Source organism: Rhinolophus sinicus, chromosome 16, assembly GCF_057876585.1.
Source record: "Rhinolophus sinicus isolate RSI-liver-muscle chromosome 16, RSI-T2T, whole genome shotgun sequence".
In the NCBI taxonomy this organism is placed as follows: Eukaryota; Metazoa; Chordata; class Mammalia; order Chiroptera; family Rhinolophidae; genus Rhinolophus; species Rhinolophus sinicus.
In genome coordinates, this window is record NC_142516.1 from 127,609,031 (window position 1) to 127,632,204 (window position 23,174).

Below are 23,174 nucleotides of genomic sequence, written 5' to 3' on the forward strand. Positions count from 1 at the left end.
AGAATTCTCCATGGGCCTTTGTACACAAACCTCATTATTTCGTTTCAGTCTCTGCAGGTTGCTGTACACTCAGCCCTGCAGCAGAGAGACTACACTGCGATTTCTCACAGGGCAAGGATCAGGATGATGATACACACTAGACACTCGCATGAGTAAGTTGCTAAAATATCAGCAGAGCGTCATGGTGAGGGCTCTGGCATCAGCCTGTTTGGCCTCACATCATTACCAACTACATAACCTTTCAGTTAGTTATTTATCCACTTTAAGCCTCATGTCTATCATCTGGAAAAGTATATAATAATACCTAGCATTGTGTTGTCACAAGTGTTAAATAACCTTAGTAACATAAAGTGTTAACTGTGGTGCCAGATCCTTGTAAGACTTGATAATTGTCTCCTTTCTCCCTTCCTTCCTCCTTTTCTTCTTCCCTTCCCTCCTTCCTTCCTTTGACCATTTTAGGAGGGCATATCTGGGATTACTGATAGAATGGGTATCTAAGACACTGGTTCTCAAATGTAGTCTAAACATCACCAGCAGCATCACCTGGGAACTTGTTCGAAGTACAAATCCTCTGGCTTTACCCCAGACCTCCTGAATCAGAAACTCTGGGGCTGGGGTCCAGCTCGCTGTGTGTTAAAAGGCCTGCCAGGTGATTCTGAGCCTGAGTATTCTGGTGTGAGCTTTTAAGTTCTGCAAGTGAATCTCTACCTCCAATTAAGGTAACAAGGAAAAGACCTCGGCTTACACTGTAGTAGGTCGGTATGACAGGACATAGAAACACTATCAAATTTACTAGAAAAGCACCGTCTGGAGCAGCTCAGTCTGTTCGGGGTGTGCCTTCTACTCAAGATGTAAATAAGGGTGGGAAAACAGCACTAGTAACAACTGCACCAGAATTATTTAGTCACTTTCAGGTAACTAAACAGCATGGGAGTGTTGATCAAATGCAATCTGGGTAATTGGCAGTGGAAGTGTGAACTCTTCTCAATTTAACAAATATTAGAATACTGTTGCAAGTATTAATGAGTAACAGGAAGCAGTTAAATAGACTACCTTTCAATGTCTTCATTGAGAGATTTATTTCTTGGGCTTTCTGGTGAATATTATGAAATGAAATGTACATTAAAGGTGAAAGCTGGGAGGACACCTGTCTAGTGTCATAGCAACCATGACAATATTGACATACATTCAGATACACAGAAGACTTCATGAACTTTTTTCATGTTCAATGATTAGAACATTTCATCGGCTAGACCCCCTCATACATCTCCCCATCTGATATATGAACATTATCCTTTTTAACTGAACTTCCTTTTTTGGTCCTTTAGAGAAGAATCTGTGAGGATATTCTTGAGATTTGTTCTAGCCACAGGAAAGAAAATGGAAAAAGCTGTTTATCCGTTAAAGAGTTAATTTTATGCAAAAATACTTTGTGGAGGAGTTCTGATGCCATTCCTCTTAGGATTTTTTCCTTTTATCATTGTAATAGTGTTTTTCTTTTCCTTGTATGATTAGTCAAGTATATTCACCACAATATTTGTTGTTAGTCATTGGTGTATTTTTCTATTCACCTTTTGCAAATCAACTCTGTTGAACTTATCTTGAAAAATTAAAATAGCTTTAGGATAAATCCTGTTGATAATTTCGCCTAAGCCAATAGAGGAAATACAGGAAAATAAGAAAATGCATCACTTTGGAAGTTAAGGTTCTTATACTAAATGTTTTTGAAGCATTTAAAAACAACAGCAATGTTTGTTTATAATGCTCAACAACATTGCAGTTATTGGATTTCAATGAGAAATTTATTCATTTGCAAAGTACTTAAATGCTAATTGAATTCTCCTAGACAAGTAATGTTCAATAAAAGTATCATGTAGGTCACATATGTATTTAAACATGGTAATAACCAAATTTAAAAGGGTAAAGAGAAACAAGTTAAATTAATTTTAGTAATATTGTCTACTTAACCCCACATATTCAAAATATTGTCACTTCAACATGTAATCAACATTTAAAAAAAAAATCAATGAGATATTTTACATTCTTTTTTCACATTAAGTCTTTGAAATCCAGTACGTATTTTACACTTGCAGCATATCTCACTTTAGACTGGCTACATTTCAAGTTCTCAATAGCCACCTGTGACTATTGGACAGGGCAGTTTTAGACTTATGAAAAGTCTGTAAGATATCGTTTTAAATAAAGTTCCCCCAAATATGACAGATAATTACATGGAAATACACACCCTGAAGTAAGAGTGCTTTGAATGTAGAGCTATTGGTTTGTCAGTAATTACAAATGTTCAGAAGCAGCTTCTTCTGTTACGCTAAAACTGTTCCTAAAAGAGAGCATTTCAGTTCAGTTGACAAGTATAGATACTTGAAGATGAAGCAGTTTTGTACCATCCATGCTTAAATTGGTGAGCTTTAGTAAGCACTAGATATCTTTGATTCTGAGATTTGCTGTTCACACTTCAACATTTTTAATACAGAATACATCTTACAATGAATGTGCACATTTGATATGGTTATACTTCTTTTCCTGAAATTTGTTATGTCCTTCTCAACACAGATTTGTCAGACATTGTGTGGTTATGTTTTTGGAGAATGTTTCAGCACTTGAGAGATGAATTTCTTAAGAGTTTTTATTAAGGATCAGAATTCAAAGTTGGGAATATATAAATAACAAACAATAGAATTGTGTTTGCCTTTGATAAGCAAAGGTAAGGGAGATAAAGCACAGCTTTCTGTTCCAGATCCACTTCAACTACAGAGATAAAAATCTGTAAGATCTTGTGATGTTTGACCTTGTTAATATCTACATACTGAGTGTCTACATACTCAGTTCTGCAGAGGCTGCTGGAACTGAGCTTCCCATTTGTGTGGTAGAGAAGGTAGTGGTCTCTGGATGGTGAATGTATTTTCTAAAACAGACACCAAAACAATGGCTAATACAATGTGTTTTGTGCACCACTGCCTTCTTCTCAGAGGCATCAGTGGTGGCTGGCCTATACTTATACAAAAATAGAAGTAGATTTCCAGTCGATTTGTCCTATTAGACCAAGTCCTTAAATACCTTTAGGCAGGAAAGATAAAGGGATCCAGGGGTTGGGGAGAAATGGTTGGGACAGAGAACCAAGTTTATAGCTCATTCTAAGTATATCTGAATTACTTTAAACTATGCATCTTTTATGGTAATAGTCAGACTCTTATTTTTATACATGTCACATTTGTCTTTTGGAGAATTCAGAACATTTTTGAAACACCAGTTCCAATAAGATTCAATGCCAAGTTAAATAAGAGGTTAGAACAACTACAATATAATGTTTGGCTAAAATACCTCATCGTAACACAAGTATTTATTATTTTACATATGTGCAAACAGAACATTATCTCTCTCCACAGCCTGGAAAAACTGTGGAGCCAATTCTCAGTGTGCCCTCACACCCCATTACTTTGAAGCTTCTTCTGTTTGACTAGTCCCAGTAAACAGACAGAAACACAAAAGCACCACAGGGATGGCCCACACAGTCAATGGCATCAGAGAACCTGGGGTGCCTGATTCGAGCCTTTTGTAAGGGACAGGGTCCAGAGCCCACATCACTGCTTGCGCTCTCTGTGTTGATGTCCAGCTAACAGGACACATGCAAAGAATTTTTGGTGTGAACTCTCGGTGTGAAGAGGCAGGGAGCGTTTAGCTCCCTGCAGGTTGGGCTGTGCTCTCTTGTGTTCAATAGAGGTTGTGGGTCCACTTCTGCTGGGAAAAATGGGTTGTGTTTTTGGTTATGGTTCTCTCAGTTCAACATTTTATTTTGATGTTTTAAGAGAAGAAAAACCCCCCAAAACTTCCTTTTTCCTGTTTCCTCTTTAAGATCCAGCACAATTTTTACTACTATGAGCCTTTTACAGGGGGCTCATCCGGAATTGCTGAGAAAGGGTTGTGGGAATCTTCAGCCGCAGCTTCCACCTCAAAAATCTCTCTAATTGTATCTTCTATCCTTAGTTTCTGCCACTTGATTGATGGGAGGCCCTCAACTAAAAGTGGGGTTGCTGGCAGGTAGGAGCTTTAACTCACATCATTTGAATACATTAGGTGGAGTACAACAGTTTTTCCCAAACCAACCAGCACTGTCTAAGTCCTTTACCATAGACCCCAGAATTGAAAGAGAGGGGGAATTACTGTTTTTTGAGGAGTAAGGTAGGGAAGGGACCAAATATGAGATGCACAAAAGTTGACTCCCTGGTCAGTAGATCAGCAAGTGGAAAACATTGACCTTACAACAGTGGCCAAGCTTTTACTTGTCTACTTCTGGCAGAGCATTTGTTGGCTCTGGCCCAAGTCTGCCCCTGTCTGAACCTGGAGCTTCTATCTTTGAAATGGAAGGTAATTGCCGGCAGCTAGTGCTCACAGGCATACCGCATGATGAGTGAGGTCATGTTAATAAAACCCTTGGAAAGAAAAGCAATGTGAAACAGCAGGGCTATTACCGTTCCAAGATGATTTTATAAAAGTGAACCTTAAGTTCAGCATGATGATTAACAAGCTATTAGAGCCAAGTTATTGATTTCTCTATCTTTAGAGGAGCTAATGCAGTGCACACAACTGGGCCGCAGACCCAAAGCTTTCCTTCTTCCTGTGTGCCCGTGCTATGCGATGGCACTTGCCTGGGGAAAATGCAAATCATTTAACACACGCAAATCATTTCACATGCAGGTGCTGGGAGAGAGGAAAAACACCAACATTGAGTGTGTTTTATTAATGTTTGCTGATAACAAACTTGAATACAGGTATGTAGAAAAATCAAAACATAACAGAAACTCATAGACACAGACAATGGTTTGGTGGTTGCCAGAGGGTAAGGGGGGTGGGGGGTGGGGGGTGGGAGATGAGGGTAAGGGGGATCGAATATATGGTGATGGAAGGAGAACTGACTCTGGGTGACGAACACACAGTGGGATTTATAGATGATGTAATACAGAATTGTACACCTGAAATCTATGTAATTTTACTAACAATTGTCACCCCAATAAATTTAATAAAATAACATTTAAAAAACAAAACAAAACATAAAATGTAGAAAGAAAAACGTAAAGCATTACTCCAAATTCTCTTACCCTGAAAGAGCTAGGGTTCGCTTTCTGTGTACATTATACACACGTATGTATATGATGATAGTAAGCATATTTAATAACTTGTTCCTTGTTGCTTTCCTACCCTACTTCTCACAAATAACAATATCATTTACGGTTTCTCATGTCAATTAACATAGATTTCAACATCGTTGTTTTCTGCAAACTATTTCATGGATGACATATACCACTGGTTAAACCATGTAACCAATCTCCTGTTGATAGACAAAAAGGGTATTTACAACATTTTTGCTCTCCTAAACAATGCTCTGATGACTCTCATGTGTACATCTTGGATCTTTTAACCAATTTTTCTCTGTGTGATAAATTCCTGGAAGTGGTATTGTTGACTCAAAAGATTTGTAGATTTTGTATCTTTAAACATATTGCCCATCCACTCACAGAAAGGGCCGTCCCAGATTATTTTCTGCTTGTACTGTAGCAGACTGCCTGCTTCCCCCCAACTTTGCCAAAACTGGGTAATGTCAATATTTTTTATCTTTGACAAACTGATAGGGGAATGAAATGTCTAATGATTTTTACATTACATTTTAGCCATGCCATATCAGACTATAACTGAATGCAGTTGTTATGTGTCAGGGGACCTGGTTTAACTCATAGCACACTGACTGAATCTGTGTAATAACCAACTATGATATAATGAGACTTTCCTATCGTTTTGAAAAAGGAGCCAAACATTCACATGGTTTAAATTACTCTCTCATTTACACTCCCAAAGTGCTAGATCATCTGGGAAGCCCTTTGGAGATGCCCCAAATGACCTGTACAAGTTGTTAGCTGCAGCGTCCATGAAAGAGAGGTTGTTCTGGCCCAGAGAACATGCTCAAGAAAAGCATCTTGGAAAAAGCACTACTCTACATCTGAGATTGCTCCACTGGGTGGCCTGTGACATTTGATTCACTAGGAGGTATTAATCCCTTTGCCTTCAGCAGGAATATTTTCACAGCTTTGACATGCTTTAAAGGTTGTTGTCTCCAGGACAGGTAATTGAGGAGAACTCACACTTCATCAGAAGCACTTTATCTTTATTACACAGCCACACACAAGGCAACATGTTTCTCTTTTCACTGGCAGATTATGCCAAAATTTACAAGTCCTGGTCTATACGAAAGCAAACACATGTTTGGGCAAAGATTCACATAAGCCAAAGATATAAGGTCAGCATTATCTTAACACAAAAGTCAGGACTTTCTCCTCTTCTACCTGTACCAGAGGCCAACCCCTAAACATACATGAAAACACACACACACACACACACACACACACACACACCAGTGTTTTTCATTTTTCTTTTTAAAATATTGTTTTCAAATATTTGCTGTGGATTTAGTTTTCCATGTAGACACCCATGTTTGGTTTACTGTGAGTTATCTTCTGGCAAGTTCAACTGCTCAAAGCTTTTTGACTGTTGTCAACTAATTAATTTTGAGCCCTGCAATAACATATTTTCCTCAAATTCCTTTCAGATAGTTTGCATTCTGAGTACATTACAGATAGAAAAATGAGGAATGAGAAAGTTATCTTAAGCCAATATTTGGAAACTCGGTATTTGGAATTCTAGAAGTTTATGTCTTCTGCCCTGTTCCTAAGCCCTCTTTCTAGATAACCATCCTGCAGCTACCCTGGTATGTGTGGCTGACTTGGTTAGTTGGTTCTGGACAGTACATCCATATGCTGTATTTTAAGTTTCTCAAACTTGTTTCTATGACTGTGAGTGAGCACTGTCTTTTCCAGTCTATTCCTTAAGCGTCTGTGTCCTTTGTTCTCCCCTTATTTCGTCACTTGTGGTGTCCACAGTACATTACACAAACTTTACAGTGAAGGACCGGTGTGAGTACAGCAGACTGAAAAGCACTTGCCCTGGACCTCTAGAGCTGAGAAGTCCCAGGCCAGCCAGGAGGTGCTGGATCGTTGTTACCACTTAACGGGTGCAACAGTCCTCCCCCAGGCCCTTTGATTCCATATATTTCACCAATGGCCTCCCAAAATATCTTCATCTTGAATGTTAATTATAGGTGGCCTTTTTGGGGTTCAATTAGATAAAAAGCACTGATCATCCATTTAGTGGTGAAGAATCAGGAAAACCTGGTAAATCAAGAATATCTGGTAAGTGAAGATCAAGACGCGACCTTATAGTTCAGGTGCAAAGAGCATGTTAGAGTGAGTCAGGAGACTTGGTTTAAGTCCCAAATTTTCCTCTTACTGGTTGTAGAATCTTGGGTGATTCAATTCATATATTTGAGCATTAGTTTCCTCATCTGTAAGACGCAGTGAAGATAAATGAGGTCATATATAATTATCCCTGGCATAATATTTGGCACATTGTAGATGCTCATTTAAAAGATGGCTATACTATGATTTAAGTCCTCTATGGCTTTACATTTGTATGACTTACTATATAACAGCTCATCTTGGCTAGACAGGTACCACTGAATGTGAAGGAGGTTAAATGGAACGATACTATGAAGAAAAGGGTAAAAGAAAACATTTAAATGCATCTCTTCTGGGTGGCATTTGTGTCAGTTGCCAATATCGGTAAATTAAGTGTCTGGGAGGCAGGAGCAGTTAGGATTTCATAAGTCTTAAGAGTTGTAGTAGAATCCTTTTTAGAAAGTAGTAGTTATTTCTCCATATTGATTTTTTTCAGTTTTATTGAGATATAATTGACATACACACTATAAGTTTATCATGTACAGCACAATGACTTGACTTACATATATTACAAAATGATTTCCACAGTAAGTTTATTTAATATTCATCACCTTATATAGGTAGAAGAAACGAAGAGAGAAGAAAAAAAGAAAAGAAAAGTCTGTTTTCCCTTGTGATGAAAACTTTTAGAATTTACTGTCTTAGCAACATTTAAATATATGTATTGAATTTTTACATTTCCCGAATAAGCCTAGGGGAAAATGCAAAGGCTGTCAGCAAGTGTGATTTCAGCAGGATGAGAATCAGATCTGCAAATTGTTAGTATGGCTAAGGGTGTCTATTTGTTTGATTTAGATCAGGGGTCAACAAACTACAGCCTACAGGTCAAAACCAGCCCCCCCAGTCTGTTTTTGTAAATAAAGTTTTATTGAAACACACATTTATTTACATCTATGGCTGCTTTCATGCTACCACCACAGTATTGTTTAATTGCAATAGAGACCCAGAGACCATACTGCCCTCAAAGTTGAAAATATGTACTATCTGCTCTTTTATACTGAATCTAGGGTTGAAAAAAAATGCCAGCCCTTGATTCAGATTATAGGAGCACTGATTTTGATTAAATAGGTAATGGCTAGTACCAGCATATAAAGTTCACACTACTGAAAGGCACATGATAGAAAGGCTAGAAGCTTAAGGAAACGTATGTGAATTTATTTATTTGGAATAGGAGGTAGAATGCCCCTAGTACCATTATTCATGTGAGGATGCATACACAGAGGTAGAACTGGGAGCTAGAAGATGGACCTGAAGCCCCTTCCATGTGACGCCATTTCTCTGGCCAGGTCACAGTGCGTAAAGGCTGAGGAAAGTCATCTCATCACAGGTCTAAGGAAACAGGATTATGACTCTTTTATATGACTCTAGAGAAACATATAATACAGATGTTTCAGCAAGTATTACGGTGGGTGAGAAATTTTTAGTAAGAACAATAAGAATTTGTTCCATATTGAGAAGATCTGTTTTGGAGCCTAGACCAAACGGACTGACAGCAAGAAATGAAAGGTCAATTTAGGTGACTTCATTTAGGGGCAAAGCTTATGAAATAGCAATTTGACAGATATCCAGTGAAGAAACAGGAGAGAATGTTCATCAGTCACCACAGGTTGCCATGAACTACTTGTGTGGATTTTTAAAGTGTTGGAGCCCTGATGGGTGCACGCATGCTTAGGTACAAACTGTGAAAGAAAAAAAGACCCAAATCCGTTTTTATCAGAAATAGAGAAAAATTAGTTCATATGTTTGAAACTCTTCTGATGCAAAATATTGTGCAACTCATAAACAATTCTTTGTAACTGTTTTAATTCATAGTAGCTCCAGGATATAGGACTCGCTTGCTACCCTCATGGATGCAACAATTGCTCTTTGGGTGTGTTTATTTGTTGATTACGTAGCAAACATCACCCTAGAGGATGTTTAAGTTTGTGAAAATGATGAATTATGTACACAGAAAATGTGGTCATGGGCCCTTCTTTTTCTGATCGCCACCTCCCCTCCCAACTCCACATCCCGAACACGCACACTGCCTTCCTGCAGTGTGTCACTGACCACACTGTCTGTGCGACACACAAAGCCCATGCCCAGGAAAAGCTTCTCTTTCAAGCGCCTATCGGGCTTTCAGCATGTGCTTTGAAGAGATAGTGACATTGCTATGCTCTGACATACACCATAGTGTCAGCACAGCAGAAGCAAGTGGAAGATTCTACTTTTCCGATAATGATCAGTTGCTGTTTCCTGTCTTGAAGACGAAAGTTGAGCAAATGCAAAGGTCATCTGTGTTTATATTAACAATGCAAGAGTTACACTACATTTTCGCAATAACACCAGGTCATTATTTATCCACTTGTCCTTTTTTTTTAATCATCCTTTGAACTGCCTGCATTTGCTTATCGTGATATTTCTAAGTCTGTAAACAGCCCAAGTGTAGCTGTTCTATTTCTCTAAATAGAGTCTTAGGTCATTTTATTATCCAGCGTTATAAGTCATAGGAATTCACCCATCTGTTGTCCTTCCACATCTGGGGCAACTTTAACTCTTTAAGACTATAGAAAAACTAGAAAAACCATTGTGACATTAATGTGTTACTGTTTCCTACAACACGCTTTCCAATATATTTTTTTCCCTAAAAAATCACAAAGAAATCATTAACTATTTATTTCTTTGTAAATGGCCTTAGACATATGCCTTCTTGCCCTTACTTGCTTCCCCCCCCCCCCCCCCCCGGATCATAGACACTCAGAGCTTCTTCTTACCAACTCAGAAAAACCTTTAAAGATAGGAAGTCGAAGAGCCTCTGAATCTGATTTTCCAGTGGCCAATGAGCAGATCTCCACAGCAGTGGGGTGTGAGTGAGGCAAAAGGCAGTTTAGCATCAATAGTTTTGTCAATTTGGAAATCATTTTTTAGATTTCATGACATACATGATTACCTTTTCTTGCATGTGAATTTGGCAGATAACAACACATTGGTAGGTCTGTTGTCAATCCATTTGACTATTCACAACTTGATAGCTCCTTCAGCAATTAAGAAAATAAAATGAGCAATCAGGTTTGAATCACATGATGAAGCAAATCACAATTTATCAACTGATTATGAGACAATCCTTAGGTGCGAGACTGAACAAGCTCTCTTTCAATCATCTATTGGGGAAAGATACTCAACATCAAGGAAATTGACATGTTTAATTACTTATGTTGACTAGCTTATAAACACAATATGAACAGAGGCAGTTTCAACCACACAATTATTTTGTTCCAAGTTGTTGTCTTCTTTCAGCTGGAAGAGGCTGGACTATTCTGTGATAACAAACTACTCCCAAATCTTGGCAGGTTACAACAAACAAGGTTTATTTTTAAAATACACTACCTGCCCAATGAGTGTTAGGAGAGGGTTCTCCTCCATGTCTTTCTCTCTATGGGACCCACAGTGATGGAGGAGTCTTTCTTTTAACTTTGATATTCATTACGGAGAAGACAAAGGTGAACCACAAGCTATGACTTAAGCTTCTACCTGGATTTCACACAAATCTCTTCTACTTCCGTGTCCATCTCAATGGAAGAGCAAGTCAATCCAAATCTGACTTCAGTGTCTTGGGGATATACAATTCCATCCCCAGAAGGGAAGCAGATATAGTTGAATGGTAATAAAATCCATCACTCCATCAATCCCCAGTATCATTGATTTATTTAAGTGAATCCTTTTTTTTTTCTTCTTGCAGATTTCTTTTAAAACATCAGCCTAGAAACAGTATTTACAGAAATCAGCTTAACTAGTTCTAAAGCAGGTGTTTTATTGTTTGAACATGTTGTCTGACCTTGTGAGCAATTTCAACCATAGGCTTAAATTGATGACCCATTTTAGGGCTCTCACCACCCATAGCACTATAAGTTTTCCTGCTTAAAGCTTTCACACTTAAGTAAGTGTGAAAGAAGTACATCTTTAACCAAAAGGGCCAAAGCTCCCTCCTGCTGTATCAGATGCTGGTTTCCTCTAGCAAGTTACTAAAACTAAGCGCAAAGTACTGAGGTGTCACTATTCAGCACGTTCACAAGATCTGTGCTTATGACAGCTCCCTGGTATTCCTGATGATTGCGTCACTCCCTGATGGAAATCCAGCTTTTATTTCAGCAACAGTAATGGGTTGTCCTGGACCCCTGACCTCACCTGAAGATGTCTTTATGTTGGATTTGCCCTATATATGGGGCAGTTGGTTCAAGACTTAGAGAAATTTCTACAGACTCTCGTACCAGGTAAGTTGTTCGTTTTGGTTTTGTTTTGGGGATAAGACATAGTCATATTCCATCCACTATTGGGAAGCATAGATTAGTATTACCTATGGAAGTTTGTTTATTCCTTCTGACGTGTGAAGGTTTTTGTAACTGAGCATTAACTGCATCAATACCAGGGTATATAACCTTGTGCAAGTCAACATGATAATATTGGATCTTAGTGATCAGAGGGTGGGAGTGGAATGCACTGTGATTTTCTTAACACAACTAAAGTAACAAGTTGTATGTTTTACCATACGACTGGAATTAGCAGTATACAAGGATATTTATCCAGAGTTTCTCTTCTTTGTTTTGTAGAACAATGGAACCCAAATGGGGGAATTGGCCAGAAGAAACAACAGCTTCAGGTTTGGTGAAGTGGACCAAAAGGTGAAAGTAAGTGTTTTGAGACCCTGGTTTTCTAGGACCAAGTCTTTGCCTCATCACACACAGTCCCAGACTCCATTTACCACTTTGGCCCAAACACTCGGAAGATATTCTCCCCACTGGCAGTGCTTTCCCTGCCATGTGCCGATTACTAATGCCAGTAAAATACCCAGGTACTTTGGCAATAATTTATGCAAATATGTATGTTTCTAATTACAGGAAAATTGTTAGAACATGACTTGGACTAGAGATACACAGTTATTAATCCAGGAAGAAATCATGCTTTGTTTTCCAACAGAAGAAAATAAGAACTTCATCTTAATAAATTTTTCCCTTTCTCTTTCCTGTTTGTTTTGATCCCCATGCATCGGCAATATCATAAAGTGGTAATACAAGAAGCTCTTGCAAACAATGTGGCCATTTCTTCTCAGACATTGGGACATCCTACATCTGTGACCTGGTTTACCATCCATCCCCTTTGTTGCTACAGCAGCACGTCCAGGATTCTGGGTCCTACCATTGTTCTTTACCAATACCATGTACATTTTTCAAGAATAAATGTAAATTCATTAAAGTTGTTATTTTAAAATACATATCTACATAGCGTATGTGCATATATTTTTTTTTTTTTTTTTGCCTTTTCCAATCTTTTTCTTGCAGATGAAAAGGTTAAACCTGAGAGTGATGTATGTGTATGGAAACTGAATGCACTAGAGGTTCAGATGGACAAGGAAGTTGTTTCGTAAAATCACATAGTCTTTGTCTTGAGTGTGCTATTATAATTTGCATTTTCAAATCAGTAGGTCTCCAGCCTTACGACAGTGCTACTATTATTGTTGGTGGATTTTGCAACCTAATATTGACTCATACGGTGAACCACACAAAACCCGCTGAAGCCAGATCCCAGTCCACAGGAATTCTCCTTCAACTGATGAGAGCCTCACTCTTCTTCAAGATCCCGTTAAAAATTCTCAATTTCTTGATCGAGTCTTTCCTTTCAGTTGTCTATTAGGTCAATTCTGTTTACGGAGAGGATGTTGAAAAATGCATGAGCCTGAAAGTATTCTCAACCAAATTTTGTCTTGTTTCTCATCTTGATTAGATCAATTCCACAATGATTCAATCCACGGTCATTCAAGGGGATGAGGAATTTGCCTTAAATTACTGTTGTTCACTCAATTCTTAGACTGAGTTGTCAGCCCCCAGACTGTAAGCTCCTCAAGGGGCAAGAACCACATTTTCTCCAGGTCATGTAAATTTTCTAAAGTGCTTGGCAGCACTCTGTATGTACCCTGTGGAGTACTCAGTACCTTTGGTTTGATGTTGCTGACAAGACCTAATATGTATGCATATATATATATATATATATATATATATTCCCCTCTATAGATTAAAAAATAAGAAAGAAAGAAAAAGAATTCTCAATTTCTCGAATATAGAATTATGTCTGCTTACCAATGAAGCAGGGAATGCTGTAATATTCCCTTTGCTTCACCATGTCTGAAAAAGGAGAGAAATCTGGTAACATATATGAGCAGCAATAAATGTATGTTCTGCTTTCTCCTAGAACAAACCTGGCAAACTGTTTAAGAACACGCGTGCAGAGCCTGGGCAAGCGGTGGTAGCGTGGAGGCACTGGGTGAGGTTAGACACAGGTGAATGGAAGATGTGCTCTAGGAGCATGTCCATTCAAACTCAGGACTGAGCTGCCTTCCAATCATCTAAGTTGTTTCTTACAATAGCTGGCAACTTGCATATGTCATATAATATGCATCACTGAAAACGAGGACCGTGCTTTCCTTTTTGAGTAAATGATGAGTAAATGGCAAAAGAAGGCATTCTGTTTACTAGAAAATGCACCAGTCGCTATGGTAGACAGTCACAGTCTGATTGTATCTTGTGTTACACTGCAATATTTTTTCTTTTTGGTATCTCAGAAACACTTTTGCCAAGGTGTGCTAGTTTAAACATCCGTCAACATTCGTTTGTTGAGCATTACTTTACAAGATAGGCATCAGGGATATGATGATGAATAAGACATGGTCCCTGCCCTCTAGTAGCTCACGGTTTAGAGATGTCTCCATCAAAATAACCAGCATTTACTGAGTACCAGCCATGTCTCCTTGAGCGTATTACCTCATTTATTTAAAAAAATTAAATAACCTATCCAGGGTCACAGAACAAGTTAAATGGTCACAGCAGAGTTATGATTTAAGCCCAGATTGCTCCAATTCTAGAGCCTCTGCTCTCGCGAAACGTGACTGAATGATTCGGATGATAAGTGGCACATTCTCTAATTAGCAAACAGACATCAGAGCCCTGGGGTAGAGCTCCTAACTTTCACAAGGATTCTGTCCTAATCCCCCCTTGCCAACAAATAAGAATTCACATGTCCTGACCTGGCACTTATTCTCAGGATTCCCAGAAACACCCCCCCAGCCCTCCACTCACTTAATAACCTGTGTATCCTTTTGCATCGTTGGCGACTGTGTCCACATTTACCAAAGCTGTCACACTCCTTACTAGTTCTCAAGAGACAAGACCTCACAGGACAGTTAATATTCTGAGTTCCTTAGAAATATCTGTCTCCAAGGTCAGACTCCACCTCAGAAAATATGTCTCCATATACCCCAATCTAGGCCGGTTTTGTATTTTTTAGGTTGTCTATCAATATCTCAGATTATTTTTATTTTGTCATTTCTTTGACTTAGAGAGAGAGAGAGACAGAGACAGAGACAGAGACAGAGAGAGACAGAGATTTGACTAGGAGACTTCTTATCCATTTTTTTCTCTGATTATCAACATAAGCCTGAATGTCTAAACTTTGTCACTTTGTCAGTGGGCGTATGTTTACCTTGTAGGATTGTTAAGCAGATTAAGATAAGAAATGCCACAAGTACCTCGAAGGTATTACTTCACAGATGGTAAATGTTATTATTTATTGGCTTAATGTATTGCCCTTCCCAGGAACATTTGTGTTTCAATAGAAGATAAATTACCAAACCCAGGTTAAAGCAGTGAAATTCTAATTGTAGAATTGTCCTTTTCTGTTATCCAGTGGGAACGTTAAATATATTTTGGAAGGATGCATGTGGGGAAGGTGAGTTCCTTAAAATACAGTTGGTATAATATTCATCATTTGGGAGCCCTGGGCCTATTTCTACCAGATACTGATAAGAAATTTGAGGATTAAAGGATAGGTATAACAATGGGTTACATGTAGTAAGAGCTAACATTACATGCTAAATGGGTTCTAAATGTATTTTACATTTATTAACTCATTTAATCCTCTCAACAACCCTATAATGTAGGTGTCATTTTACAAATAAGGAAACAGAACCTAAGAGAGATTATATAGTTTGTTCAAGACTGCTTAGTCAAAAGGCAGATGGAGGATTCGGATCAGATTTTTCCTGACATCCAAATTTGCATTTTCCACTATATCACACTGTATTTAATAACACAACGAAGTCGACTGTCTACCCATCCTGGGCTGACCTTGGATATTCTTGGCAAATCTCACTTAGAGAGAAGAGGCACTTTTAAGCGGTGGTCAGTTAAACAATGGTTACGTTTAATTTTCCTATCTAAGCCACCTGAGAAGTGGCAAGAGTGGGATGGCTGTGTTTTGGGGAAAATATTTGTTATATTTCTAGTCATGGTCTACAACATTGCCTGTATTCCTGAGCAGATGCCAGGACGTGAAGCCAGAGCAGGGGTTGTAGCACATGGCATATGTTGTCTGCCCCCAGAGCAGTATCAGCTTCCACAGCCGTGGTGTTGGGCAGTGAAAATTCCTTCCGGTGGGCTGGGCCCTGTTTCCTGTCAACTCTGAGGATCAGGCAGGATGGCATGAATGGAAGGGACATGTGATGAGGCATCAGGAAAATGTCAGAATGAAAGTGAAAAGCAAGTTTCTAAAGGAGGTTTCAACTCACTCCTCACCCCCTGCAATTAGGAAAGAGGTGATAAGGACCGAAAGGGCAAGGGAAAGATTATAGATTTAGGCAATTCTTACCAGGCTCGTGGCGGAAAAATAAGATATGTCCAGTAGCAGAGCCATGGAAACTATTAGAAACGGAGCTAATTGCGGACTTCTTAGTGTGCCTCAGGAAATGGGAAGGCATTTTTCCGTTTGGGGCTTGTATTTTTTCCAATTTGCCTGGTTCAAGAAAGAATTCATTCTTTGAGCATGTAACCTCCTGCTATGATTTCTCAACTCCACAAAGGAGAATAATTATAGATTAATAATGGCCCAAAATAGAAAATGCTAAATGTGGGTAGCAGATAACTGGAAAATGTTCTGTCTTGTAAATCGTATTGTTTCAGTTCCTGGCAACACGGAGGAACAATTCTCACCTAGGCAACTCTAAATGAATGTTAGAATTCACCTCTCTTTTTGACTGGTATAAATTTTTAGTCTCAGTGGGACTAGTGCCATGAAGTGTCCTAAGCTTGGTCAAGAGTAAGAAAAATTTCTCATATCACAAATACTTGTTCTTCCTTGGACTGAGAGATTTGTAGCCTATCACACACGTGATACCTAGCTGGACACAGTTTTCAGGATATTTGTCAGCAGTAAAACTTAAAGTTTTAATTTATTGGGAAGATTCGGTGGATCAAACCCTGACCTAGATATTTTCCACATGTTATTCATTCACAAAATTGTTCTGGAACAGCCATCGTGTGTCAGGCACTATGCTGGGGTGTTCAAAGCACTTTATGTCTCTTAATTCTAACAATGCCTCTGAAAAATAGGTAGGGTTATTCCTACCCATTTTAAAAATGAAAAAAAAGTGGGATTCAGAGAAGTTAAGTAACATACACAAAGTTATGCAATTAATATGTGACAGATGGGAATGAAGTTGTTTAGAGTCCCCTAACTTACTAACCGTGTAATGCCCCCAGAAGTCCAGATTGGGATCTATATCTGGGACCCATAGTCCTAAAGCAAGCCTCCTAGGGACCCAGGCTTCTTGTTACCTCATTCTGTTCCCTGTTCACCATTGAACCTTAGACCAGAGCCTCAGTTCCTGATACTCTGTGCCTTCCAAAGCGCCACTGGCCTAATTGGACAAAATAATTTAAAAGGATAAGGCTAGGAGAGATTGCCAGTAATCATTGTCTCTTCCCAGGTACTTTTAAACAGTGGCCTTCTGGAGACACGATGCCTGTGTTTTTGTTGGATAGTTAAAAATTGGGATGAATAAAGAAAGCTGGCAGATAAACAAGGAGGGAGGCAGGTATTTCAGTAAGTGGCCTCTTGAATCAGACCCTTTTTAGTTTGACTTATGGCCTTGGTTCTGGAAACTGTTATCATGGCAACAACAGAGTCTCCTTGGTTTCCTCATTGGTTGAGTGGGTAAAGATATCCACATATCACAAAAGTGTGCTGAGGGGATTTCTTCCCCCAAACGAGGGAGACTTGTGTTTAAAAGCACCTTTAGTCAAAATGAAGGGAAATGAAGTTCACAAGTATGATATTAGCTCAAGTTGATGAGTTGGTAGCTTTGTGTGCAATCACTGTTGAGATTGCCCTAGTCGACTGACCAAAACAATTCTTTGTTACCTGGCAGTCAGAGAAGAGTATTTGCATAATCTGGACACTTCATGTAGGTCTCTTCTGCTATGTACCCTGGTTTGCACTGTGAGCTATTATATTTGTAGTCATGCTAATAGCTTGGTCAGTAATTCTTTAAATGTGTCTGGTTAACAGTCTACAAACCTCAGTGTTTTACGTTTGGCAAAAATTCTCTTTCCACAGCAAAAACACTATCAGGCAATTCTTTGTCATCTAAAAATGTAAAATAAAATCAAGTGACTTCAAAATTCTCAAGAATTAGAAGTCAATAATACTCACAAATATTTCTTTTTTAATGATGCTGGATGTACTTTAGGATTTTTTTTGGCAGACCTTAGTATAGTAGTATTTAGCTATTATTTATTTTTATAGATGCATACTATTACTTCCACAGCAAAATATTTTATTGATGAAATGTTTTTATTAGCCAAAATGAAGATCCCTTTTATAATGTTCATCTATCATTTTGCATCCTTCGAGTTGTGGAATAAATCCTAGCCTTATCGTATCACTAAGTGTGTATAGTTTCATTTTATTCCTCAAGCTTCACTTCTGAAGTTTTAACAAATAATTTGCTTTGTGAAAGCATTAGAAGCTTAAGTTGGCTTTATCGTTATCAAGCAACTTTTTTCCTCTAAACGATGATTTATAAAAGAACCTCTCGATTCAGATTTTATCCTTTCCTTTGTCATCTTACATTGCTAAAATAAGCGTGAGTCTGATCACTGAGATGATAGTCTTTCTTGGACAGAGTTATGGCAAAGTTGTTTTATATGTACAGCCATCACCAATTAGGCTGCCATCTTTGAGTCAAGATAAAGCTGTATGTACTGGGTTGAACCTGTGTGAATGATCATAGATCATTATATAAGTATAGTATATTTCTTTTCTTTGCTTGGAGATTCCAGTGACTTAATAGTGTTTTTAATGATTAATAGTACAGAAAAAAATGTAAAGATGTCAATATTACAGTGCACAAACTACACCTCACGTGACCAAATAGTAAACACACACATACATGTACACACTTACAAAAATTCCGGTTTGTTATGGCCTACTCAGCACCAACATCCTCATCACAACTTTGCCACAATGCTTCATAGCCAGGCAGGTAGCAGGCATGTCTGGGACTGTATTTATAAAGCATTTGGGATTGTAGTCATGAGTGTGCTACTACCAGCATAACAGTGTGTGTGCATAAATGGGAGAGATTTTTGGTTCATTGCTTAGCCATATCAAGGGATCTCCTACTTCTTAAGCCCACTCAAACCTGGAATTTATTCAAATTGAGACTGCAGGACCTTTCTGGAAGTCCTTCTGGGTGTTTTTTGTTTTGTTTTGTTTTTAACTTGGCTAAGACCTATTTATTGCTCCAGATCTAGCTCATCTTGGAAAGTTTTCCATTTCCCCAGCCTGCCTCAGCTCCTCATCTGAATTGAGGTTGCTAATGGGTACTTCCTTTAGGTATTTCTTTTGTTACTGCACTTACCACATTGTATTGTGAAAGTCTATTACTAGGAAAGGACTCCTTCTTCCTCTATTCATGGACTTCTTGGGCAGGGAGGACTCGGCCATATTTACCTCTGTCTCCCCCAAGCTCAGCTCAGAGCCTGGCTATGTAATAGCCTGTGGAGAAATGTTTGTTGAGTGGGCAAAAACAACTTTTGAGAATGCCGTGCTGGCTTACTTATGTATTTGTACCAAAGTCTCCTTTCATTTCATCGGGTCGGTTTTCACGAAGATGAGTAGTAGGAAGAAAGGAAGGAAGATAATTACCTTGCAAAACACCTTATGACTGGGCTGTGAACGTGACATAATCTGGGTTCTTACCAATGGCGATTGTCCTTAAAACTAGATTTCAGAATTTTAACCCCATTCTCTATTATGACACCATCATTTCTTACTACCGTTGCGATGGTTTTGATTACTATGCTTTCAATAGGAAACATGTGATTGAAATACATTTCTTCAGGTGTTTTTATTATATTTCATGAGCTTCCTTTTCCCTACATGCAAATCCCACTCACGAAATAAGATAGGCACTTTTGATAGTTAACTCTTTTCAGATACGATATTGTTTGTGGAAGCTACAACTTAAATTTTAAAATAATATTTCCTCAAAAATAACTTTTTTAAATTTAACTTTGTATTTGGAGATAATTGTGTATTCACACGCAGTTATAAGAAATAATACAGAGAGATCCCATATCCCTTATCCCAGTTTCCCTAAGAATAACATCTTGCATAATTGTTGTTCAAAGCACAATCAGGGTATTAGCATAATAGTCAAAATATAGAGCACTTCCATCACTACAGGAATCCCTCATGCTGCCCTTTTATAGCCACCTCTACTTTTTTCCCGTGCCTACTCCTACCTTAAACCGTGGCAAACATTAATATTTTGTCATTTCAAAACTGGTACATAAATGGAATCATACAGTCTATAACTTTTGGGTATTGGCTCTTTCCATTCAGCATAATTAATTCTCTGGAGATTTATCCAGGTTTTTGTGTATATCAAGTTTGTTCCTTTTTATTGCTGCATAGTATTTCATGGGATGGCTGTTGAACCAATCCCCCATTGAAGGACACCTGGGTTGTTTCCAGTTTATAACAAATAAACTGGGGCTATAACAAATAGTTGCTATAAATATTCATGTACAGGTTTTTGTGTGAACACAATTTTTCAGTTTTCTGAGATGAATTCCCAGAAGTGTGATTCCTGGGTCATGTGGTAGTTTAGTTTTTGTTTAGATATGTTTAGTTTTTTTAAGAAACTGCCAAAACGTTTCCAACATGGTTGTTCCGTTTCTACATTCCCATCAACAATGTGAGAATGATCCAGTTTTCCTTCATCCTCACCAGAATTTGGTAGTGCCACTTTTTTATTTTAACCATTATGATAGATGTATAGAGCTATTTCATTGGGTTTTAATTTGCATTTCCCTAACGTTCACTGATGTTGAACATCTTTACATATGCCTGTTTGTAATTTGTATATCCTCTTTAGTGAAATGTCTCTTCATGCACTTTGCCTATTTTTTATTAGATTGTTTTTTTTTATTGTTGATTTTTGAGAGTTCTTTATATATTCTTAAGAGCAGTCCTCTAGCAGATACGTGGTTTACAAGTATTTTCTTCCAGTACATAGCTTATCTTTTCATTCTCCTTGCCTTTTACTGAGCAAAAGTTTTTAATTTTGACAAAAATAATTTTTTAAACATTGTTGGCAACCAGATCCCTAAAGTTTCCCCTGATAGAAAAACTTATCTAAGACAATATAAAATTGTATGTATTCATAGATCTATTTCCACTAATGTCTTGCAAATTTAACCTTCACAATAATAATGAAAACAGAATCTTAAATTATAAATTGGCTGATTGTTTTTTGTACTCAAATCTTTTGCTATAAATTTACTTCCAATAACATTTGTTGAGTACCTACTCTGTGTTGAGTAATAAGGATACCGAATTTATAATCTGTGGTTTATTTGCTTCAGGCACTTACATGTTACTGAATTACAGCTAAATTTTTTTGGTTACTTCCTTCCATGAAGCTCATAATGCCTTGTTTTCTAAATCTTCACTGCCTTATGATGAAAAAGAGGAATAAGTTCTTAGATTTGCTTTTAACTATGAAACATAAAGAAATAAAGTGAAATAACTTGTATGTCCCTCCTCTAGAACAGTAAGAACATTCTCACACTCGACTTTCACTTCTCAAACGCTGTTTATAGGGAACCATAAGGACAAAAAGATTGCTTTCAAAACATATCAAAACTTAATAAAAGGTCATGATAACTAAATAGCACTATAAAACCGATTATACTATTAAAATATAAAAGCTATTTTACTGTGCTGTGTTTATAAATATATGAAAGTTACATGTACATTTGAGTCATAATTAGAATTAACCACTGAAAAATAAGAGAGGATTATGAATGTTTATTTCTATGTTTTTAATTTCAATAATTTCTGATTACTATTTAAAAAATCATTATTTTTGGTCATCATAATCTTTACTATAGAGAACATTTTTAACTTCTAAATATATAAGTGAATTTGATTTGGCTGAGCAGAGCAGAGAGAATTAATTGATGACTAAGAATGCTACAGGGTAACATGTGTCATCATAGTTATTCCCATGGTGATGAACTATGACGTCACAAACTCATTAAAACTGTGATTCAATGAACTATGTAGACAGAGTCTGGAAAGTAGTAGTCCACCAGGATGTATGCCATCTTTGCTTTATGTGATATTATTAATTAAAATGAAGGGCTGGGTATTTCTCTCAGTGAGATTATATAAAGATATTACATGTATTCAGACTTGCCTGAACACGGCTACGCTGGTTTTAAATTGAGGTTTTTCAAACACCAAAAAATGCATAAACAGAATTTGACTTAGAAGTGTGTATTCATAAGAAAAGCCCTTTTCTTCTCATATTCTGAAAAGCCTGATCATTAATCACAGTTAAATTCAGGCTAATTCTCATCAGTATACTTACTCTTTTATTATTGAATGGTCTTGTTTTTCCGTTTAAAATATTGGCACTGAGTAAATAGAAAGAAAAGGTCTCCGTGCTCCCTTGCTCAGAGATTAAGAAAAATATTTTTAGATTTAAAATTAGACACTTTCTCTGCTAGTTTTGGTTAGTACACGCTTTAGGCTAGGTTTCTATGACACAACCAGATGCAAATGAATTGGCAGGCCCCGTACCTGACTGCTGTTTGTACCATCTCCGTGGCAGCAAACACCCGGGCTGCTGGGAGCACATACCTGGCTCTGCGTCAATTCAGATGATACACCTGGGAATTTGCAAACGTTCCTCTGACTTTTTGATACCAATATGTAGACAATTCTTCTGATTTCAAGGGTGCTCCAGGATTCCAGGGAGCACTTTTTACTTTGGAGTCCTCAGAGATAATAGTCAAAAAGTCAACCTGGTTTTTCAACCAGAAATTAGAAATCTAATGCTAACAATTGGCTCCAAGTCCTAGCACAATGGGAAAGGCATCAGGACCTTGAGTTATAGACTCCATTTTACCAGTTTATGACTTTCAACTCTGATACTTAATTTTTTCACAAAATGTGAGATCTAAAAACCTTCAATGTATCACAGAATTGTTATGAGAATTCAAAATAACACATATTACACATGAAACTAATATAAAATAATACTGAATGTCAACCATAATTATAGATAGATAGATAGATAGATAGATAGATAGATAGATAAATAGATAGTTATAGTTTATATAGTCACAGAATATGAAGCACAGCATAGGAAATATAGTCAATGGCAGTGTAATAGCCATGTACAGTGTCAGATGGGCAGTAGATTTGTTGGGGTTATCGCCTTGTGAGGGGTATAAATGTCTAATCATTATGTTGTTTTGTACAACTGAAACTAATAAAAAATTTTCTCAATTGAAAAAAATAACACATATTTAAACCTCTTAGTTCAGTGCTTGGTATAAGGTCAGTGCTTAATAAATGATAGTTACTTTTCCCTTCACAACAGATATCAAAAATGTCTGATCATTACATTTCACACATGTACGATCTCATTCC

General features: G+C 37.6%; 1 protein-coding gene and 1 long non-coding RNA gene across 10 annotated transcripts in view; both read left to right on the forward strand.

Moving 5' to 3' along the window:
• The window catches only part of NRG1 (neuregulin 1), a 981,041-nt gene that overhangs the window by 668,581 nt on the left and 289,286 nt on the right, over positions 1–23,174 (forward strand). The window lies entirely within an intron of this gene.
• Positions 10,184–12,609, forward strand: LOC141571040 (uncharacterized). The gene is made up of 3 exons (XR_012495527.2): positions 10,184–11,611; positions 11,948–12,025; positions 12,401–12,609. It is a non-coding gene; the product is annotated as an uncharacterized LOC141571040 (long non-coding RNA).